The sequence below is a fragment of the Peromyscus leucopus genome, chromosome 5, assembly GCF_004664715.2.
Source record: "Peromyscus leucopus breed LL Stock chromosome 5, UCI_PerLeu_2.1, whole genome shotgun sequence".
Taxonomy (NCBI): Eukaryota; Metazoa; Chordata; class Mammalia; order Rodentia; family Cricetidae; genus Peromyscus; species Peromyscus leucopus.
This window is the reverse complement of record NC_051067.1, coordinates 94,016,032-94,039,454: the sequence shown is the minus strand read 5'-3', so window position 1 is coordinate 94,039,454 and position 23,423 is coordinate 94,016,032. Positions and strand designations below refer to the sequence as shown.

Here is a 23,423-nt window from a genome sequence, read left to right as displayed (position 1 = left end):
TATGCTCTTTTGTGGCTACATCATATCCTCATGCCAGCCAGAGCCGATGCCACTGACAGTCTGCTGATACCTTTCTTCAGTTGCTAGTCTATTGAAACAATGAGATCAAAATAATCCAATAGTAGCTTTACAGTGTTTTTCTGTGAGCATACCCTACCTCGAGCATCGAGACCCAATTTTTGTGAGTCTGCTCCTTGATTCCAGACTATGGATTTTACTTTTCAATGATTTTATCATAAAACGGCTGTATCACAATACAATGCACGCCTTAAAGAACATGCCTGCAGTCTTGCAGGACACCACATTTAACCTGACATCACAGCTACATCTTCAAGCAATTATTTTAGTTGCTTCTTGTTTGGACAGTTTCAGATAATGTGGTATGTTAGGCATGGACAACTGTTCACTGTCACACCTCCTCCACAGAATTAGTCCAAGGTAATGTTGCCTAGGGTCTCTGGATGATGAATCTGATTTTTTTGTAAATTCTTGCAGTGTAGTGCTGACCAGGGCAATGAAAATAAGAAAGATGTGCTCGCTTCGGCAGCACATATACTAAAATTGGAACGATACAGAGAAGATTAGCATGGCCCCTGCGCAAGGATGACACGCAAATTCGTGAAGCGTTCCATATTTTTTAAAAAAAAATATGGAAAATAAGAAAGATTAATAAGAAAGAAAATAAGAAAGATTCTCAGTTACTGTCAATATCCTGAGTCTTTGCTCCTTCCAGGTAGAACAGTTCAGTGTGACCACTTTTCCACCAATTCATTCATTGCTTTCTATTAGGTTTTTGTGACCAGTGACAATTCACTTATGAAGGGGCAAGGATTCTTTTGGTCCACAGTTTTGGAGATTTCAGTGTACCACCCATTGACCCTGTTGCTTTGGGGCTTGTGCAAGGCAGCATGTCACAGTAGGAAGCATAGGGTTGAGCAAAACTGCTTGTCTCAAGGGACATAAAGAAAGAGGAAGTGATCACAGTCCTAAAGTTCTCCTTAAGGGTATCTCCCAGTGAATTAAAACTTCCCACTAGACACCCTTCTTACAGAATCCAACAATCACAGCATGGTGAGCTGAGGACCAAACCTTTAACACATGGACCTTTGGGGACATTCCTCTTCTAACTATCCTCTCAGGGAAAATGCTATAATGAGAGCTCAGTACTTGTAGCTTCTGATAGGGCTTTTATTCAGCTGCTTAGTAATCAGGTTTGGGAAAGAGCAGACTATGTTGCCAGAACTATTCATGATACCCTGTTCTGATAGAGCTGTTATTTTCATAGGCCTGTTATATAAATGTTGAAATGACCAGTTTTCTGGCATCCAAAAGAAATATCATCCTGCCCACCTGCTACCCTGAGCCTTCTCTTTACAGATTCTGTTCAGAAGTCATAGTTGGGAAATTCAGAGATTGTTAGATTAACCACAGGTCCAGCCACAGACATCTTTAGATATCTGTGTCTCTGGATTTCCATCATTCTTCACAAAACTCCTTTGGGCAACCAGACAACTGAACCATTCAATACTGTATGGGTCCATCCTATTCTCACAACATTGATGAAAGGTGTATAAAGCTTTCCCACTGGAATATTGTCTTTAACTGTTATTAATCTAAGCAGCCCTTAGGTGGGCTTTACTGCTCTGGTGCATTTACAGCCAGTTTTGTTTCTTATAAACATATGGGTCTAACTCATTTGTAAAACAATCCTGGTTTTGTTCCTACCATCTGGTCATAGGTAATCTTCAGCAAGCCACATTTGTTACTAAAAGGCACCTGTTCACATGACTTATATTTGTCTAACGATCAGATTAAAAACCATCTCAAATGTGCCATTTCTATTGTCTGACAAGTTGCTGCTATGTCCATCAATATTATGGTCTGATAGGTCAGATGACAACTGGTTCATTATAGAGAACTTCAGTTAGATAACGACTCTACTGAGGCATCTTGGGCATGTGAAGATTACTTCTCAAACATAACAAAAAAAAAAAAGACATTACCTTACTCCCAAAATCTAGAAAAATTTACAATTTTAATTAGATGGTTTGCTAGCAAATGACAACCTTCTGCACCACAAGTCCTCTTCTGAATAATATGGAGTCTTCCGTGCCTTTTGGCCAGATAGCAGAGTTGATGGTGCTGCAGTCTGTGTCTGCTTCAAGACCCCTTTCCCCCAGTTCTAAGTGCCTTGATAAATGGGTTGGTGAAAATTGTGGAACATATGTGCTGTCTCCAGAATCTAAAGTGAAGTAGTAAATACTAAACCTCTCAGTGTAAATTATGTAAAGGTGGTAGCATGGCAGAAGGCAATTATTCTTAGCCCTCAGATAGAGTCAGGAATGGATCCTGCAGCCCATGCCAGGTGACTGAAGATCACTTCAGAACCCTTTCCATCACAGAGCTAAAAATTATACTTGCCTGCTCAATAGTCACATGTTTCCAAAAGCCATGTTGGTGTTTCCAACATTTCTCAGCAGCTATATTTGGCTTCAAGACTACAGTTGACAGACATTTTCAGTGGTTGACTATCATCTATCACCATTCATCTATGTTTCAAGTGAAAATTGGTGAACATGATCAAATTATGACCAGAAGCACTTCTTACCCTGCTTCATTTATAATATTTGAAGTGGGCACTGATCTCGGGCATACTACCATAAATGTGTTTTTGTTTTTACTTAATGACTCTGGTTGGGTCTAAGAGGTTTATTTTTCCTGTAGTTGGGCTTTCTCTTTCTTTTTTTCCTGTGTATCACTATGCTTGTCAGTGTGCAGGTTAGATAACTGATCCCTGCAATCTCTAAGCTGTTGATGGTCTCCATACTAGTTCATCTCTGAGCAGGTTTGTGAAATTCACTTGTCAGTAAGCTTCCAGTACCCCGCAGTGCACTAGGGGAACATTTGAGTCATCTAGGTTAGGGATTTTAAACTTTTTTCCACTCCAGCTCTCTTCCTACCTCTTAAACAATCCTGAGCACATGGATATACAACATAAGTATACAAATCAAATGTTTACTGATAAAAATTCATAAGGTTTTTTTGAAACAATTTTTGATGTATATAAAAATTCACCCCATTTTAAAGGGTAAAACAATGAGGTAGATGTGCTTTTTTTTTTTTTTTTTTTTTTTTTTTTTGGTTTTTTGAGACAGGGTTTCTCTGTGTAGCTTTGCGCCTTTCCTGGAACTCACTTGGTAACCCAGGCTGGCCTTGAACTCACAAAGATCCTCCCGAGTGCTGGGATTAAAGGCGAGTGCCACCACTGCCCAGCTAAGATGTGCTTATTTTTACAGAAAGAGTTAAATCTTGACTAAATGGTTGATACTGCAAAATAAGGAAGATATAAAATTTTTACAGTTGCTTAGTGCTTTGATTTTTATAATCATTAATGCTAAGAATGCCTCTTCATATGAATACATAGTAAAAAATGGCTCAAGTATATTTAGGATGATTTCAGAAAATTTTGGAAATTCTCTTGTATACATAAACCAAAATTCACTGAATGATTATTAAATTAAAGTCATCAACCCAAATAACAATTTTTAAAATGAAACATTCTAACCCAATCCAAATCTATACCAACTTAACATATTTTGAGGAATGATGTAAGGAAATATTAAAAGTCTTTGTTTTTCATAATTAAACCATCAAGCTTCTGTAAGAACAGAAAACCTTGTGTCTTCATTAGAACACTATAATTTACAACGTATAACACTATCAAGTCTGAACTGAGGCCTCTCAAGCAGAATTTGTTGACTGGAGGTGTGACAGCATGCAGGGCACAAAACTGTATACCAAAATAGAGGCTGCAGTGAAGTCATGTAATGCAACACGGGAAAGAACTTCCAGACACACCTCAGATATATTATGTGTTTTGAATTAATTTTTGTTCATTGGATATTCAGAAAATTTTACTGTTGTTAAATATTTCACAAACCACCACATTCAGTTCCATGATCCTATATGGGATCGCCACCCACTGTGCTCTGGATACAAGCCTTGGCTACAACTCTGTCTACAACAATCTTTACGACAGAGTTTCTCTGATAAATGTCTTCATGTCCCTTTGTAAGAGGAAGAGAGTGTATGTGCTTATTATGATACACACTGCCTTTCCTTAAGTCAGTGATCTTTGTGTTCAGATTACTAATGTTTAAAGGCAGAAGCAGATGGATGTCCCAGACCAGAAAATGAATTTACCATTTCTCCCCTTTACTCCCCTTCAGAATTGATCATGTTTCATGCTGTTGTTATTATTCAACTTCTTACTGTACAATATTATGGGAGGTCAGAAATGATGTCTTTATTATCTACTCTTAAATTTTCAGCAACTAGGTCCAGTTTCTGGGACATATAGGAACTTAATAAATACCTGTTTATAATAGGTTTTTTTTTAGCTCATTAAAAAGATAGTTGTATGACATTATATTTTATAGAAACTTTTCTTGATTGCTCCTGTTTCACCATCACCTAGTGTTGTGTTTTATATGGAAAAGACACTTGATTAGTGTTAATTGACTCAAGAAGTGAAGACCTTCCATTGGGAATTATAAGAAACACTACATATTACCAACTCTAATGGAAGGTACCTAATGAGGATCACTACTATAGACATGTTTGTGCTCAGGGTTTAAAAGTCATTTTCAAGTCACCAATGTTATCTTTCTTCATAATTGCATGTTCAATGTAATGACATACAAGGAAAATGTTATATATTGTTATATATCATTAACTCCAAAATACAGAAATACCTGTTTAATAATATCTGTAGATATTGCTCTACTTAGTTGGGGCAAATAAATAATTTACATACTCAAAACTTGAAAAAAAATGATAGATTCCTATAAAAGCAATGAAAATCATTATCATCCCAAGATTCAGTGTATTTTAAAATAAGGGTTGAAGAGGCATCCTCAGGGAATTTTCTTCACAGGAAAGGCAAAGAATCCCCCCTATAAACTTTTCACTCCATAGAAGTAAATGTAAGCAGCTTCATGGCTGGAAAATATATTCTCCTTCCACTAGCTAAATATTTCCCTGTGACTTGGATCATCTTTTCCAAAATCTGTTATGACATCCTCTTGGGATGCAGCTCAGTGGTGCCTCTGCCCCTGCTCCTCCCTTCCCTCTGAGTTGCTTGTGTCCTTTAGTCTCCCACACCAGGAGACATATGGCTTGTTTCATCTAAAGACAATTCTTATCATGCAATTGAGAGGCCAGGACCTTGACTACAGATCATCTAGTGGGAAATGACACTTTTGAAAATACGAGTAAGTATCATGTTATGGGGTTATTAATGAAATTTGAGGAGAGGAAACAAGTATGGTTGCTGGGATAAGTTTTCAGGTTTTTGCTGTGCTGTATTCATTTCATCAGAAAGCAAATAATTCTGAGAAAGTTCTAGAACAGTAACATGGGCAACATCAGAAACAAAAGCCACATGATTGACAAAGTTCTAACACTTTCATATTTGGTGACTATAATGAATGAGGGAGTTGGTGTTCCTGAACTTAATGAAATGGGTGTCCACTGGAAAGATGTCGGTTCTTTCTTTCTTTTCATTTTACTATATTTTGCATAAGGCAAAGATCCCAGCAGCCTAACTGAGCAGCGTGCCTGCGGTCACAGACAGCAGAGTCCTTTTGCTAATATCACACTGATTCTGGAGTCAGTCTGAGTTTAATGGAGGTCTGCACGAAAACCTGATTCACATTCGCTGAATTTCCTATGAATTTCTGAAAAGCTGCCAGGTCTGGTATCAGTGGAAGAACTGTATGTTAAAAATAAAACACTATCTTTTATGAACACTGAACCAACCAAATACTTGTGTATTTTTTTCCTAATTTTGGATTAAATGCTCAGAATGGGAAAAAAAACAAATGGCATGCTTTTTCTGTGTTTAAGTACTGTTAATTTTCTTCATGAAAATTAGTAGAAGCATGTAGAATTTCTCCAGTACTTACACAAGGCTTTTTAAAATAAGATTCACCTTATCTAAAGATATTTAGAGTAAATACTCATACACATAAATTAGAATAAATAATATAAAATCTACAGAAAATATTACATTTCAGTTTGATGTTTATATTTATATTTTATTTTAAGTAATTGAAACCTTCCTGAGTTCCATATTATAATGCTTAGTCTGTACTTTATTAAAAATAGGTTCTTCTCCCATACAATGCGTCCTGGCCACAGTTTCCCCTCTCCATACCTCTCAGCTCTTCCCACCAACCTCCCCTCTACTCCAGATCCACTCCTTCCCTGTTTCCCTTCAGAAAGGAGCAGGCTTCAAGAGACAACACCCAAACATGACAAAACAAGATACAATAAGACAAGGGAAAAGCCCTCATATCGAGGCTGGACCGGGTAACCCAATTTGAGGAAGAATTCCAAGAGCAAGCATGTTCTTTCATATATTTCGAGTCCTACTGCCCTCTAAAAGCATTTAGGCAAATACCCAATAGCCTATGGTTTGCCTTGAATTTGGTAAATTAAAAATTTCAGAAAGTAATCCACTTGTCTGTATAGAGTAGGGCAGTAGAAATTGCTAGTGAGAAATAATTACTTTTAAAACATTGCTTCTATTTTTGCCTTTTGTTCTCTTTCTTACACACACACACACACACACACACACACACACACACACGTCTTTGAAGACACTAATTAGTACACTAGTCTATTTTCCTTTTCACCTGAAGTCATTGTGTGTCCACTTACATATATGAATGCTCATCATGATTAATTTATGTAGATATGAAAAATACAATCACAAGTTGATTTCCCATGACTCCTCCTCCTCGAATGCACACATTCAAACAGACTTGTATGTCCTTGTGTTTTATGCTGATGTGCTGTGGTGTGCGATGGCCTGTACAATTTTTTTCCTGCTCTAATTTTAACATCAACACCTGCTTGCATGTTTGCAGATCTCTGTCACCGCATTTACGTGTATATTGGCAATATAGAATAGAGGAGGAGGAAGGTAATAGTGACTGGAAAGATGGCTTCTAATTTATTAAGAAATCAATTAACTCATTTATCTTCCAATGTAAAACCATCATGAAATCACATATGTTTCCTTCTTAGATATATTCATTTTCTTTGAACAATGCTTATGTTGTTTTGTATGCTGTTGGCTAATTGCACAAGTAGAAGCAGTCTAGCTAATTTAAAATCTTATTTAGAATTCTATTTCTAAATACATAATATTCTTGCCATATAAAAAGCTTTTATCAACACATTGAATAAGTAGAGCTGAAACAGATTTAATTTAAAATTTTTGCATGTCCAAAAAATTATATGTTACACTTAAGAGATTCACATGGCATGTTTGCATTATATTTAAAAGTTCATTGAAAATTAAAAATACTAAGCTTAAAGTATTTCTTTTTAATATAAAATTATGCCTCAGAAATTCTACTAAAGGAAAATGTTTTACATTTATGTTATTACAGATGAAAACTCACAAACTATTTTCTAGGAAGATTGAGGAACCAAGGATGGATCCTCTAGCATAAACTACCAGAGAAAAATATTTGAATCCAAATGATTTTTTTTTTGCATTAAGAAGGAGCAAAGATGTGATTCTCATGTACTTCTATACCATATATATGGTATATATACTATATACTATATATTATACATAACATAATAATACTTGTGCACACTAATGGAAGCATAAAACAATCTCCAAAGACCCTTCTGCAAGATAAAATTCTCCACGTTTATTGATGATTATTCATTTCAGAAAGATATTCAGGCTCTCAAGATATAACATCATTGCTTAAATGAAACCCACACCATACTTGCAATGCAAATCAGTGACACACTTATTTGAAGTTCATGTTGGTTTGCCTTCTGAGTACCTTTCCCCAAATAATGGTTTGGAATCTTATAGTCTACAAGTGTGATCCATTTCAATATACATACCCAAATATGCTTGATCTCTGATCCTGAAATTGATAAGTTAAATAAAATACTCTGTGTTTCGGGAACAGAACCCAATATATATATATGAAAGAGGAAAAAAAAGATTGCTATTTGGTACAAGATACTAGGTATAGGAAAAGCTTATTTTGGTATTCTTACAGTTATTGTTTGATTTTGGGCTATAGACTATTCTTAATCTCTCATTCTCTCTCTGTCTTCGTGTGTGTGTGTGTGTGTGTGTGTGTGTGTGTGTCTATGCTTGTCTCTGTCAGATCTATATCTCTGATCCCATCTCTCTCTGTTGGAGACCAAAACCTGACCTTATACATACTTAACTAAACTCTACTTTGGACTGTATCCAATGCTCTATCATAGACTTTCAGTACAGGGGGTGCTATAGAATTATCTCATGTAACTTAGTTCCTCTTAAGTTATATCCCATTTTGTGTTCTTCAAGGAAATAATAAATGAGTACCTAAAAAGTATTTTACCACCTGTCATTACATATGTGGTATTTCTTCAACTGTCGAACACACATTAGTTACCAATAATACAATGAAACTCTGATATTAATTAGGGGGAGTTTATTTAGAAGATACAGTTCAAAGGACGAGATCCATAAGACTTTCCCTTAACTTTAGAGATCAGTTGTGAGTCTCAGGTTGCCCACTGATTCAGATTCATTAATTGTAAATAGAGGTTCCCATTATCTCCTCTTCAGGCTTGGTAATTTACTTGGTATCAGCAAGCAGAACTCAAGGAGAATTTTACAGCAGGCATCCAGTTAGATCAATAGGCACTTAAGCTCAGGACCAAAAGTGTCTGAGGGCAATATCTATCCTTGTTATATTGGGATATAGCAACTTCCAGCCATGGATATGGTCACCAACCCACTGTTGATAAACTCAATCTCTAATCTTCCTCTTACCCTAAGAAGTTAAGGACAGGGCTGAAAATGGCAAGTATCTATCTGAGCTTGATTTTTTTTTTTTTTTTTTGATTACCAGAAGAGGTTCATAAACTGCCCTGTTTAAGGCAGGAGCATCTATTATGCCCTCCCCTGTACTCCTCAGTATCCCTCCAAGTTTTCTTTAAATCCCTCTTGCATTCTCTAAATGTAGAATAAATCCAAAGTGACTCTTGTCAAAAATAAAAATAATACAATTTAGATGAACCCGGGTGCATGCATCTGAAAGACTAGCACTCAAGAGACTGAGGCAGGAGGATCATAAGTTCAAAGTCAATTTGAGGAATAAATATAGCTAGGCACAATCTAAATAAATAAATACCACTAAGTAAGGGCAAATTAAACAAATGCATTTTCTTGTAATAATTTTATCTTTTTTTTTCCAGAGCTGAGGACCGAACCCAGGGCCTTGCTCTTGCTAGGCAACTGCTCTACCACTGAGCTGAATCCCCAACCCCTGTAATAATTTTAAAGCATTATGTAAATGTGTGTGTATATATGTATGTATGTAATTTTCTTAACCTCATTTGTAACACCATATCAGAATAAAATACAAAGACTAGAATTAGTTCAAAGCATAAATGATGCTTTTGAAGGACTATACTTTTCTCAATTTATAATTAATTAATTAATGTTCCATATAAATCTATAGAGGCATTTTTGGCAGAAGTTATCCAGATCTCAATTTTTTTAAAAAAGCTACCCTTATATTATATTACAGCAACAAAATTCTGTTGTATTTATCAGAAGTTCAGTTTTCTGGAATAATGTAACACCAGGAGTTATTATTGCTTTGTTAAGGGTGTGGCATTTGTCTCCAGTCAAAGACTAAGTAAAGTTACCCTGGTCTCTAGTAAAGGCTTTGCTGTGTTGCAAACCTGCCTTTACTCCTTCTAACTTCATCTCCACCAAGGTTTTTAATTTGCATAAATGTAAGTTAATAAAAAATAAATTTCAAATTATGTATCAGTAGCTGACTTTAATTACATTAATTATTACCAGTTAAATCAAGTTTCTGCATCTGTACTGTTTTGAGTAACACCAAGTTCACCAACAAAGTGGCACAATGTCAGCATTTTGGGCAACTTTGTATCAGCCCTTAAACTCCCTTCTGATTTTACCTTACACTGCTCTCTCTAATAGTAATGGACAAACTTTCAAAGAAATTACAACATATATAGTAAAAGTTAAATGATAAACAGTTATTAGGGGATATTTCTTTAAATGTTTTAAGTATAGAAAACACATGATCGTTTGATCATAATCTTTAATAATATGCGCCTTATGTTTATATCAACAGGACTTATAAAATAAACATTTGGTGTCTAGAGAGGAAAAGTATGTTATACAATTGAAATTTGGTACAAATGGGGAAAGAAAAGGACTCCTACCTTGCAATGTTCTGCAACACAGGAAAGGGAACTTCCAATCCCTTTGTCTGAGGACAATAATTCTGATCCAAAAAAGTAACTGAAGACTAATCTCACTTAGAAATATAGATGAACATTCCTAAATAAAGCATTAGAACATAGAAGTCAGCAGTACACTGGAAGAATAATTCACTATGGCCAAGTGGGATTCCATCCAGGATCCAGAAACTGATTCAATATTTTAAAATGCATTAATAATATCTAGCATATTAATAAGTCAAAGGAGGAAAAAACAAATGATGTCTTCAACATATGTTGATGTGACATTTGAAAATTTAATTACCCATTGCTGATTCAAAAAGAAAACATCTTTAAAAATAAGAAGAGATAGACGTTTCATTTACATGAAAAATTCTGTATTTCAATTAAAAGATTTATGGTGAAGAGGGAGACACTGAATCCAAGAAATGCAACATTGGTTCCCAACTGCTATTGGAAATGTTCAAGACTAATGAAATGTGGGGGGCATTGGTACAACATGGGAGATGTCAGTACCTTATTTGTCCCATGGCATATACTAAGCACCTTCTAAGGGCCAGCCATGCTTCTTATGACGCAGTGGCAAGAGGGTGACTTGGCTAGACTCTCGAGGTTTACACTCAAGTGGGTCAAATGCAGATGGCGTTATGGCTACCTATCTGGAAGGGGAAAACACAACAGAGCAGAGTTGTCTTTTTCAAACGTAGCTGGGTATCAGTGTTCACTGATATCTGAGTTAACAATCAATTACTAAAGATTATTGAATTAAAATCATTTTTGTGAAAAAAGTTGAAAACATCACATAAGTTTTGATTAATAAACATAAAACGCCTCTTTCAAGGAAATGATTATAATGTTTAATCTCCATTGTTGATTGGATTGGGTCAGTGAGGGAACCTTTGGTATGCTGTCAGAGTTTCTGGAGAGAATTAACAAAGAGGAAGCCCTGTCTGTCTCAACGTGGGTAGCACAGATCCAGAGAACGTGAGTAGAGATGGAATAAAAAGAGGAAAGAAGAAAGTAAGCCAAGTGGCAGTCACATTCTTTTGATTGTTTTAACGATATTTTTCAAGTTTTTAGATATGTGTACTGTATTTGCATAATTTCCCCTCCTTCTTATCCTCATTACTCCTTCCACATCCCTTGTCCTCCCTCATCCTCATATCCATTCCTCTTTTTAAAATTATTATTGTTTTATAATCACTTAAATACAATCTACTGAGTCTATTTATTGCTGTTAATATATATTATATTATATTATATTATATTATATTATATTATATTATATTATATTATATTATATTATATTATATTATGTTATGTTCGTTCTGTTATGTTATATTAATTATATTATATTAATTATATCATATCATATCATATCATATCATATTATATTATATTATATTATATTATATTATATTGTATATCTAATTAAGGCTGTCCACTGGGTATTGGATAGCCAATTAGGGAGCTCATCTCTGGGAAAGACTGATTCTCCCACTTTTATTAGTCATTAGTTGCCAGTAGCTCTTCTATATCTAGCAGTATTACCTTATATCTGCTTACAATATATGGACATGTAAACAAGCAACCTGGTGTTCTTGATGCCACAGCCAGTGAACAGCCCCTACCCCCATGGCGAACTATATCCTAAAACTCTGAGCCTAAATAAGTCCTTCACCTCTTAAGATGCTTCTATGTGTTTGGGCAAAGCAAGGAGAAAAGTAATTAACAGAACAATGTGAGACATGAGAACAAATGTTTGAGTGGGGAAATCAGCCAGAGTTATATCCAAAATCCTAATATTGTCATTGTATACATTCTTAAATATTCCTACAATACGTGAAACCACAATATGAATCAAAACATATTTCTTAAAAGAGTTTCTAAATGTTATTTAGGTCTGTAAATATCTGTGGCTAGGTTGAGAAAAATACTTAAAAGAAAGAATAATCAGAAGAAAATATCCACTTCAGATTTTAAATCTTTTCTATGGATCTACAATAATTAAAACAATAACCCAGAAGAGGGATAGATAGGGGCTGGAGAGATGGCTCAGTGGTTAAGAGTACTGACTCCTCTTTCAGAGGACCCAGCTCATAGACCACGCATGAACATGGAAGCTCACAATAGTAATTCAAGTTCTAGGGATCCATTACTCTCTAATGGATCCATGTGCACTGCAATCATGTGGTACACATATACATGCAGGCAAACACTCATACATATATAACCGCTAAAATACAGCCAACAAAATTAATTAACCAGGGCTCCCAGGGGCTCACAGAGACTGAACTGGGGCTGAGCTAGGTCCTCTGCAAATATGTTATGGTTGTTTAGCTTCGTATTCTTGTTGAGACACCAACAAGTGGGAGTCAGGGTGTCTCTGACTCTTTTGCCTGCTGTTGGGACCCTTTTCCTCCTACTGGGTTGCCTTGTCTTGTCCAGCCTTGACATGAGGGTTTGTGCCTGGTCTTATTGCATCTTGTTATGCCATGTCAAGTTGATAGCCCTTGGAGATCTGCTCTTTACTGAAAAGAAACAAAGGAGGAGAGGACCAAGGGGAGAGGGAGACAGGAGAGGAGTTGAGGGAGAGGAAACTGTGGTTGGGATGTATTGTGTGAAAGAAGAATAGATAAAAATTAAAAAAAATTAAGAAGTAAAAGGAGAAATAATCCAATGATGGAAAATAATTAATAAAGATGTCAAAATATTTGTTGTCATTTACTATAAGATAAAGACAGCATGTCAAACCACTGTGGAAATGATGATTATTCAACCACTGATAGTCATTTAACATAAAATTAGGATACTTATAACTATAATGGATTCCAGGTAAAGGTTTAAATGTTTTTTTTTTAAATGCAGGCCTTTAATCCCAGAACTTGGGAGGCAGAGACAAGTGGATCTCTGTGAGTTTGAGGCCAACCAGGTCTACAGAGTGAGATCCAGGACAGGCATCAAAACTACATAGAGAAACCCTGTCTCGAGAAACCAAAAAAAAAAAAAAAAAAAAATGCAACCACAAATGCCTTTGGGTGAAACTCACTGATATAATGAAAATTTTGACCTAGGAAACATCTTTCCCTAAACACCCAAGTCATAAAAAAAGGATAAACCACTTTCTAAACTTGGATGGGAATGTATTCTTTCATGATATTAAAATCTTTCTTAGCAATTATCAAATTCACAATGCATTGTTACCAACTGGAATCACCAAGTTGTACAGTGGACCTTTTGAACTTATTTCTCCTTTAGTATCTCCCCACTTCTGTTGCCCACTCTGAGACCAACTAATATGCACTTTTCTTCTATGAGTTCAACAGTTTCGTACTTCACATATAGGTGAAATTACATATATTTATCCTTCTGTGCTTTGCTACCTTAATGTCCTCTATGCTGTGGTAAATGACAGAGTTTCTGTCCTTTTATGGTAATGATAGCCTTCAGTAAAAGGATACTTTATACATTAAAATGAACAAAGACACACAACTTATAAACACCTACTCCAAATAAAACATGTTTAGTTTCACTAAACAAAAATTAAATAACCAAGAGTTGTAATTTTTTTACCTCCCTTTGGAAAGAGTAAAAATGACATTAACTACTATGAGTAGTGCTGGGATTCTCACTTTCACTGTTTAGGGTATACATTAATTTAACATAAACATCTGGATAAAAACTGCAACATACCTGAATGTTCAAATATCAATGTATCATTCTTATGAATATGTGCTACAATTCAGTGTATATATGCCTGAATATAAAAATGTGCAAATTTTCTTTCAAAGACAGAAATTTGAAAAATATTAAATTTTCATCATTAGGGATTGTGAATAAATTTTGCTACAATCAATATTGCAAAGTAGTATGTGGTGGCTAAAAATAATGAGGTCTTTACAGCTTGTTTTCAAAAATGTACACAACAAACTGCTGAATGAAGGGTGACAATTTACTCTCTACTGCCTGATTACGTTGCTGTTCAGAGGAAGGGACATGTAGGGAGGAGAGAGTACACGTCTTCATTTATAGCCATCTCTAATGGGTCATGTTTACTAATTTCTTTTACTTCTTTATTATTAAGGATGGTTAATTGTTAAATAAAATTATCCATATCAATCAATGGTGCACTGTAAGGCTTTGGTTCATGTATATATTAAGTAATGTTTAAATCATAATCTAAAATCTCTAAGAAGGAATAAAATGTAGTAAATCCCATATTATTAGTAGTATAATACAAATACCTCAAAGATTTAATGATTCTTTTTTGAGAATGAATCCAACTATTGAACTCTGTTTTCCAACTATCTTTGAGAAAAGGGTTTTTTATTTTTCCATATATAGTGGAGTACTGAATTTCTAGCAAAAGTTAACTTTATGAACAAGTTAATAATGCACATTTTGAATTATTTATATGCACCTGAAGCTTTAAGACAGAGAGGGCAGCTCCATGTTTCTCTCCCGTTCAGAACATAATCCTCCCTCTGACTGTGGTCTTCTCCATATTAATGAGGTCCACAGAGCAGAAAAGATGTTAGTTAGATTTCAGGTCTTGAGTATTGCTGGGTGCTCTTATCTGTCACCTTCCACAGGCAGATCAGAGAAGAAAAGTGGATTCAGCTGACCAAAGTTTACTCATTCTTGGATTTGACCGTGACCTAGCAGAGGCAAGGACATATTTAGGGGCATTTGCAAGAAGAATTTTTGATTAAAAATGTCTTAAGTGCAAAGACACTTCTCACTGTAACCCCAAATCCTCCTCCTACCCTTTAGAGACAGTTTTGGTGTTTGGGAAAGATCCGAGATTTAATTCTGAAGTCCATTCTGGTCTTGGTTCCTATTCTGTTTACAAGTTGTCACCTGAATAGTTCTTTGTTGAAGCCTGGGCTGGAAATGAGATGGGTTGCAGGGAAGAGTGGTGGGCTGTGGTGACTCAGAGTTTATTTTGCTGAGTTTCCACAGCGGACGTGAACCCCAGTGATGACGGCAACAGAAGTGGGCACAGCTGACTCTGCTTCTTTATAGTTTTCCTGCCCTGCCCTGAACCTCACTGGGGCTCTCAATGGACCAGAAGGGCACCCAGGTCAACCACAGGTTCCTGTAAACAATTTGCTTTCCCTCTAACTACCACTATGGGTATGTGTGATAAGCCACAAGATGTCATTTGTCTAAACTGTGACTCAAATCCATCAGGTTGTGCTTTGTCTGTGTGCTGGACAGCTATCAGAAAAAAGGATTTTAAAAAATGTTTTCTAAATATTCAAATAGATCATTCATCACCATTCTGTCAACTGTTTGGCACATCAGTTGACTCCTGTGTGGCAGGAGTACATGGCTTTGAGTTATTTCCCTTCTAAACTTGTTGCCAGCACTTTGATAGACTAAGAACCATTACACCATGTCTCATCCATTCCCTGTATTTAAAAAAAACTCATTCTTCTTAGGGGAATGACCCTGTGTTCTACAGGCTGGAAGAAAAAGTGTACACTGTGCTTCAAAAATGGTCAAAATTTAGTAAAGACTGGCAGACAACAAGGAAGCTAAACAGACTTAAGCATCATGCATGGTTTAGCATTTTGCTATGTAACTTCTTTTTGTTTCTAGACTGGGAAGCTAACCCCTTGGTGGAATAGTGTCATTTTAGGATGAAAAAGAAAAACCCAGGCCAGATGGCAGAAATGCTATTTTTGTAGCACATGTTGTAGCCACACAGGACCCATGGCACTCTGACTCAACGCCTCCAGCTTTGGATAAATATTCAAATATTGCAAGGACTCCTTAAAGTGTATCTTGGGTGGCCTGAGAGCCTTAAGTGACAGAGGTGTGATGTACAATAACACTTGCTTGATCAAATTTCCTCTTTTCTTACCATTTCCTTACCTGGAAAAGTGACTTGTTTTAGTGCAGAGATCACTATGTGGATAAATCTCGAAGAAAGAATGATATGGCTGAGGCTCATATGTGCTTCATTTCTGATTACTGAAGATTCCCCTAGAATATTGAAACTTTTATATTGAAACAGAACCTACCAGGAAATGAGAATAGGCTCACTGGAAGAGTAACAAGCACGCCGCCTCCAGAATGGAGGTACACATAACTTTCTAGGGCCTTAATGGACTTTTACAAACAGCCACTGAAACAACAACAGAGTGTGACATCTAGAAGTCAGAATCCCAAAATCAAGGTGCTAGCAGGTATGCTTTCTCCAGATCATTGTCTCCTTGACTCATCTCGTGTGTGTGTGTGTGTGTGTGTGTGTGTGTGTGTGTGTGTGTGTGTGTGTTTCTGGTGTCTCTATCTATCAGAATATTAGTCTTCTGTTTATGTCTCCCTCCATTTTAACACCTTCATTTTAATGCACTCATCTCTTTAAAACACCTAATTTCCAAACACAGTTACATATTGTGGGTTGTGACTTCAGCATATGAATCTGGGGACTGGAGCACTTAAATAAAGAACAGGCATAGGGCACTTTAATAAAGAACAGTGGAAAGTCTGTACCAATAAAATTCATTTAAATAGAACACAGGGAGGACATAGTAACATCCAGGGACACTAAAGAGATGGAAGCTGCTGACTGAGAAGGAAATTCCTTGATTGGCAGTAATAATGGTTCCTCCACTAGTTGTGAACCTGGGGAATTTCTCCCCTTCTTGGAATCATGGTAGTTCTTTTATTAAGATAAAAATGGACACAGAAAAAAGCTACTATCATATGAAATCTAAAATCTACAGAAGTAGATATTGTTAAAAATATAATATAAAATTAAAGCATTTTTGTAGCCTAAACTTCTCAAGAAAGTTCCCTGAAGTAGGTAAAAGTTGAAGAAATATTTTGTAGAAAGAAGAAAGTCAGTAGAAAAAAAAAAAAAACGCATTGTCCATGGAGAATAGTCTGTATTTCTAGAAACTATAGTTTGTTGAGTGAAGGAAGATTAAACTCTCATTATCTGGATTTGTTTTTTAGTGCTAGGGATTGAACCCAGGGCATCATGTATGCTAGAGAAACAATTTTGCCTATAAATCCCCATCCCATGATTTCATTATTTGAATCAGCAGCTTAAAAAAAAAAGCAACAAAGAAAACCACAAAATTGTAAGGAACATTTACTGTATCTTTTATTTGTTTTAAAATAAATATCACAGTACAACATTTATATGAATGTATGAAAGCATGCAGAGCAAGCAGACTGTATCTGTTTATTTAATGTTTAGAAACTTCTACATTTCAACAGAAATGATATCCCATTTTTTTCTGAAGGCATTCAAGACTCATTTTCCCCCAGTGTATCTTAGGAGAGAAGTGGTGGGTTTTGTTGTTTATTTGTTGGTTTGGCTTTTTAAAAATTAAATATATTTAAATCCCAGCACTTGGGAGGCAGAGCCAGGCAGATCTCTGTGAGTTCAAGGCCAGCCTGATCTACAGAGCGAGATCCAGGACAGGAACCAAAAATACACAGAGAAACCCTGTCTTGGAAAAAAAATTATTTAGAGTGTGTGTGTGTGTGTTTGTGTGTGTGTGATGCTGTGTACATGGGAGTGAGAGGACAACCTGTCCTTATCTCCTTCCACCATGTGGTATCTGGGGATTAAACTCAAGTGGTCAGCCTTGGCAGTAGGTGGCTTTAACAACCAAGATGTCTTTCTAGACCTAGTTGGTTTTATTTTAATATAAGTCTCATGATGTAGCCAGGCTGGCCTTAAACTCACAATTTTATTGGCCCCACATTCCAAATGCTGGTATTATAGGTGTTTACCACCACATCAGGCTGAGAAGTATTTCTTAGGAACAAACTTCCTCTCTTTGGTCATGGTGGGCTTAGATAATCTTTTACTAGTTTGTGTCTCTACTAAAGTATGGATTCTAGATGAAAGAGAACAAGCATCCTGGATTGACAAAAAACCCTTGTTTCCTGTCTTTTGGAACTTGCTTGCCAGAGGCCTCTACTGGACCATGCCTGATGATGTTTCTCAACTTTTTCTTTCTTTTTAATCTTAGGCTTTTAGACAGTTGACTAGCTTCGTTACAAGGCTCTGACACTCCCATGTGTGCCTTTAAAAAGGGAGAAAACATCTGCTTAGTCAGCTACAGAGTCCTAAAAATTACTAGATAAAGTTTCATGTTTTTAAACAGTTAAAGAGAATCTATGCAGTTAGAAGGATGATATTTTAAATAACATAAGTAATTTACATGCAGCCCCTAGCATATGACCTGAACTTAATGAATGGTCATTGACTTATAATGATAGTCTAACTAAAACAGTAAAATTTTAAGGCCATGTAATTCCAAGTTGGTACTTTCACTATTTTCTTCTTAGAATTGTGTAGGGGAGAGAAACAACAACCAAACTATGCCCATTGGGATGCTGTTGTAATACACCAGACATGATCCAATTAGGATCAGGCCAATGACTGAAAAATACAGAAAGGAGGATATAAGACATTGAAAATTAGAAATATCAGTAGACAAATATCAAAAGGAAGATCCAACCTTACAGTGTGTGTGTGTGTGTGTGTGTGTGTGTGTGTGTGTGTGTGTGTGTTATAGGCCTTTCCCAAATGCTTAGGGAATGGAACAGTACATTGCTTTGTCTGCAAGACTATAGAGTAATAATTTTTACTCTTAGAACTTTTTGGGGAATTCTGCCCAAATTTTCTTTCTCTCAGTTTGACTCTCCTTTACCCCTAGTTAAATCCCAGCAAGCCACACAATAGAGGTCACAGTACTTTGTTCTCCACACTCAGCTTTTTCCATCTCTCCCTGTCGCCTTCAATATAGGTGTCTTTCTGAATACTTTGATACTTTCACTCATATAATACTCCCTTATTTCTACTTCTGCATCTCTATGAACACTTTGGAAATGGACTCAGAATAGCTCCCTAGATCTTGCTATAAAATAGGTGTGGTATAGTATTAGAAAAGCCTGACTTCAAGTCTCCTTGTTGAAATACCCTCACCACATTACAGAATTTCTCCCACCAGAGATAGACTCCACACCCCTATCCTCTGGACTTGGGCTGGTCTTAGACTTGCTCTGGTCTGTAAATGTGAAAGAAATGATAGTGTGAAACTTCCCCTTTTCAGCCTCAATAGCAAGTTGCCAATTGTGATTCAGAATTCTGACTAGTCAACACATGGGCAGTTCACACATGAACAGTGTCAGCTCACTGCAGACCTGGACCCAGATGAACCAGCTGTTAAACAGAGAACATGTGACTGACTCACAGACTCACAAGCTGAATGAAACCATGTTGAGGTGATGGTTCAGTGTGTATCAAAAGCTCAACAGAAAAATGGGATATTTGTGAAGTTAACTTCCATTTATTTCCATGGGAGTATCTACAATACTTTGAATCAAGTCTCATATCAATGTATTTCTGCTTAAAGGATGGATGATACAGTAGTAACCTACAAGTATTTCAAAGTCCTTATGATGTAAATAACTTAAGAAACTAGACATCAAAATAATGAAAAATTCAATTAAAAAATGGGCTATAGAGCTAAACAGAGAATTCTCAAAGGGAGAATTTCAAATGGCCGAAAGACATTTAAGGAATTGCTCACTGTCCTTAGTCATCAGGGAGATGCAAATCAAAACAACTCTGAGATACCATCTTACACCTGTCAGAATGGTTAAGATCAAAAGCACTGCCAACAGCTTATGTTGGAGATGATGTGGAGCAAGGGGAACACTACTCCACTGTTGGTGAGAGTGCAAATTTGTATAGCCACTTTGGAAATCAGTGTGGTGGCTTCTTAGAAAATTGGGAATCAATCTTCCTCAAGACCCAGCTATACCACTCTTGGGCATATACCCAAGAAATGCTCAGTCATACCACAGAGACACATGCTCCACTATGTTCATAGCAGTATTATTCATAACAGCCAGAACCTGGAAACAACCTAGATGCCCCTCAACTGAAGAATGGATTAAGAAAATGTGGTACATATACACAATGGAGTACTACTCAGCATAGAAAAAACGACATTATGAAATTTGCAGGCAAATTAATGGAACTAAAAAATATCATTCTGAGTAAAGTAACTCAGATGCAGAAGGACAAACATGGTATGTATTCACTCATAAGTGGATACTAGAAGTAAAGCAAAGGATAACCAGACAACAACCCATAACTCCAGAGAAGCTAGCTAACAAGGAAGATTCAAAGAGGGATGCATGGATCACACTGGGAAGGGGAAATAGATGAGATTTCCATGAGTGAACTGGAGGTGAGGGGTGGGCAATGAAGGGTAGGAGATGGGGGATGAGAACATAAGGGAATGGGATGGTCGAGTTGGAACAGGGATGAAGTGGGAAAGCAATAAGAGATACCATGATGGAGGGAGAGATCATGGGGATAGAGAGAAACCCAGTGCTAGGGAAGTTGCCAGGAATCCCCAAGGATGACTCCAGCTTGGACTACTAGAAATAGTGGAGAGGGTGACTGAACTGAACTGGCTTGCCCCAGTAATCAGATTTGTGAATACCCTAACTGTCATCACAGAGCTTTTCTCCAGTGACTGATGGAAGCAGATGCAGAGATCCATGGCCAAACACCAGGCAGAGCTCCAGAGTCCAATAAGAGAGAGAAGAGGGATTCTATGAGCAAGTGCATAAAGATCATGATGGGAAAACCTGCAGAGACGACCAAACCAAACTAGTGGGAACTCATGAAAGTTGGATCAACAGCTGTAGAGCCTGCATGGGACTGGACTAGGCCCTCTGCATGGTGAGACAATTGTGAAGCTTTATCTGCTTTGGGGGTCACCTGGCGGTAGAATCAGAATCCATGTCTAGTGCATGAGGGGGCTTTTTGGAGCCCACTATCCATAATGGAACACCTCCTGCAGCCTTGAGGCAGGGGGAAGGGCTTGGACTTGCCTCTACTGGATGTGCCTCCCCATGGGAGACCTTGCTTTCTTGTGGGGGGATGTGGGGGGTGAGGGTGGGGGAGGGAGGAGGGAAGGAGGGGATCTTTGACTGGTATGTAAAATGAATGAAAATTTTTTTCTTAATAAAAAAAGAAAATATACTCACATCTAGATTCTTTATTAATGGCCTTTGCACAAGTCCAAAACAGAAAGTTCAGAAGGTATGTTATTTTCATTTAACATCACCCTTTCCATTATCTCCTGTGGGTTAAGATATGAAAAGGATCTGGCAGGGAACAGGATCCAGAAAAATGTTCATTTTCTTGATGCTGTCAAGGAGAGAACACTGGCTTGGTGCCATTGCTGCTTTAGGGTCACAGCCAACCTGGGAATGAACAGCTGTTGTTATTCAGAAAAATTCAGACAATATTTTGGAAGACTTTATTCAGGAAAAATTAAGAAGAAAATGGAGAAAAACAAACTAAATGAAAACATTTTTCAAAAGGAATGCTGTATGTTTTGGGAAATGTTTAATATACCTTGTATGTAATATAATCCAGAAGAGTGAAGATCATAATGTGCCTAGTAAGACATTTATAAAGCACAAGGATATAATGAGAGTGTGGGATTTGGAGTCAAGAGAAGCAGGTGTGGTGGCCAAAGCAATCGCCCTTCCTCTGTGCCTTCATGCATACAGAAGGGGACGGCTTCCAGCTGTTTATGGATGTTTAGCACACACTATTTCCAAACACGTTTGTGCTTAGTATATACATATTTGCTCATAGATGCAATGTCATGCATCTTAGTTTTTCATTGTGCCCTCATATCCCTGAAGCAGTAGTTCTCAAGGGATTGTGTTCTGGTTTCAGGCAGTTCAGAGAACAGAACAAGTGGGCAGCTGTCAACAATTAATCTTGACATTCAAGAGACTTGAACATGTTTAAGATAATTCTACATTTCTCACTATTTAGAGTATTATTTGTATTTCAAATGATATTCTGCTAATATAAAATAGCTTCTTATTGTCAAAATGCCTGATGTATGTATGATAACTCAATGTTAATTTCTACTATTTTAAGTACTGAAAAGGATAACCTATAAGCAAAAATTTTATGGACTTCTTAATAGTTTTTAAGATGAAAATGAAAACATAGATGAAAAATATTTAAGGCCTTTGCTATAAAGAGAGTTGAGTTGCATATTATATTCACTTTGTAGACTGAGAATTAAAGTAATTAAAAATGAATTTGCTTGATGGATGACTTCTTGTATGCTGGTTTAGAATAACAAAATTTCAACTCAAAGTTCCTTTTATATTTTAATTTAATTTTTCCCCAATGAGCTATATGTTTGAAAAATCATTGCTCAAGTTTAAAATACAATAAAACACTTTTTTGTTTTTTATTACCATGTATTAATAGTACAAATTAATGAGTTTGTTATGAAAAGTATTCTTCCCAGTGTAGTTCTCTGAATTTTAACAAGGTATTGAGTCATGTAACTATTACCCAAATCAGAATAAAAATAGTTTCTTTACTTCAAAAAAAAAATGCCCCTATGCTAATGCCCAGTGGTTCTTTAGTCTGTTTTGTGTTGCAGTGACAAAGTAACTGACACTGGATAATCTGCAAAGCAAGAAGGTTTGTTTGGGCTTTCAACTGAAAGCTGGAACACCCAAACTGAAGAAACCATATCTGGTAAAGGCCTCAGTGTCACATGGTAAGTGTGATTTTAGGCTGATGTGTATCTGAAAGCTCTTTCAGGGGAGATGATGTGCATGTTTATAATAATACTTACAAGTACTAATTTCATCCCAGGATATATAAAACACTCCCAAGAAAGTACTGTTTCTTTCTGAAGAGTGGTACCCTCAATGAATTAATCACTTCTGAAAGATCCTACTCCATACCCTGAAGTGAAATAATCCTTTTGTACACCGTGAAAGTTTTGCTTTCATCGGTTTAGTAAAGAGCCAACTGGTCAATAGCTAGGCAGAAAGAGGTTAGGCAGGAGAGCCATGCTGGGAGAACACTGGGAAGAAGGAGGGCAGAGTTGCAAGCCAGACATAAAGAAAGCAAGACATGAATATGCTGTGCTGAAAAAGGTACTACCAAGTGATAGAGAATAGATAAGAAATATGGGGGTAATTTAAGTTGAAAGAGCTAGTTAATTACAAGTCTAAGCTATCAGCTGAGCACTAATAAATAATAATAACTCTCTGTGCGGTTATTTGGGACCCAG

The 23,423-nt window shown here is 36.6% G+C and overlaps 1 non-coding gene and 1 pseudogene across 1 annotated transcript; both read left to right on the top strand.

Moving 5' to 3' along the window:
- Window positions 1-531: 531 nt before the first annotated feature.
- Window positions 532-638, top strand: LOC114709929. The gene has a single exon (XR_003736995.1). It is a non-coding gene; the product is annotated as a U6 spliceosomal RNA (small nuclear RNA).
- A 1,420-nt stretch (window positions 639-2,058) lies between these two features.
- LOC114709920 overlaps window positions 2,059-23,423 on the top strand; it is a 41,832-nt pseudogene continuing 20,467 nt past the window's right edge.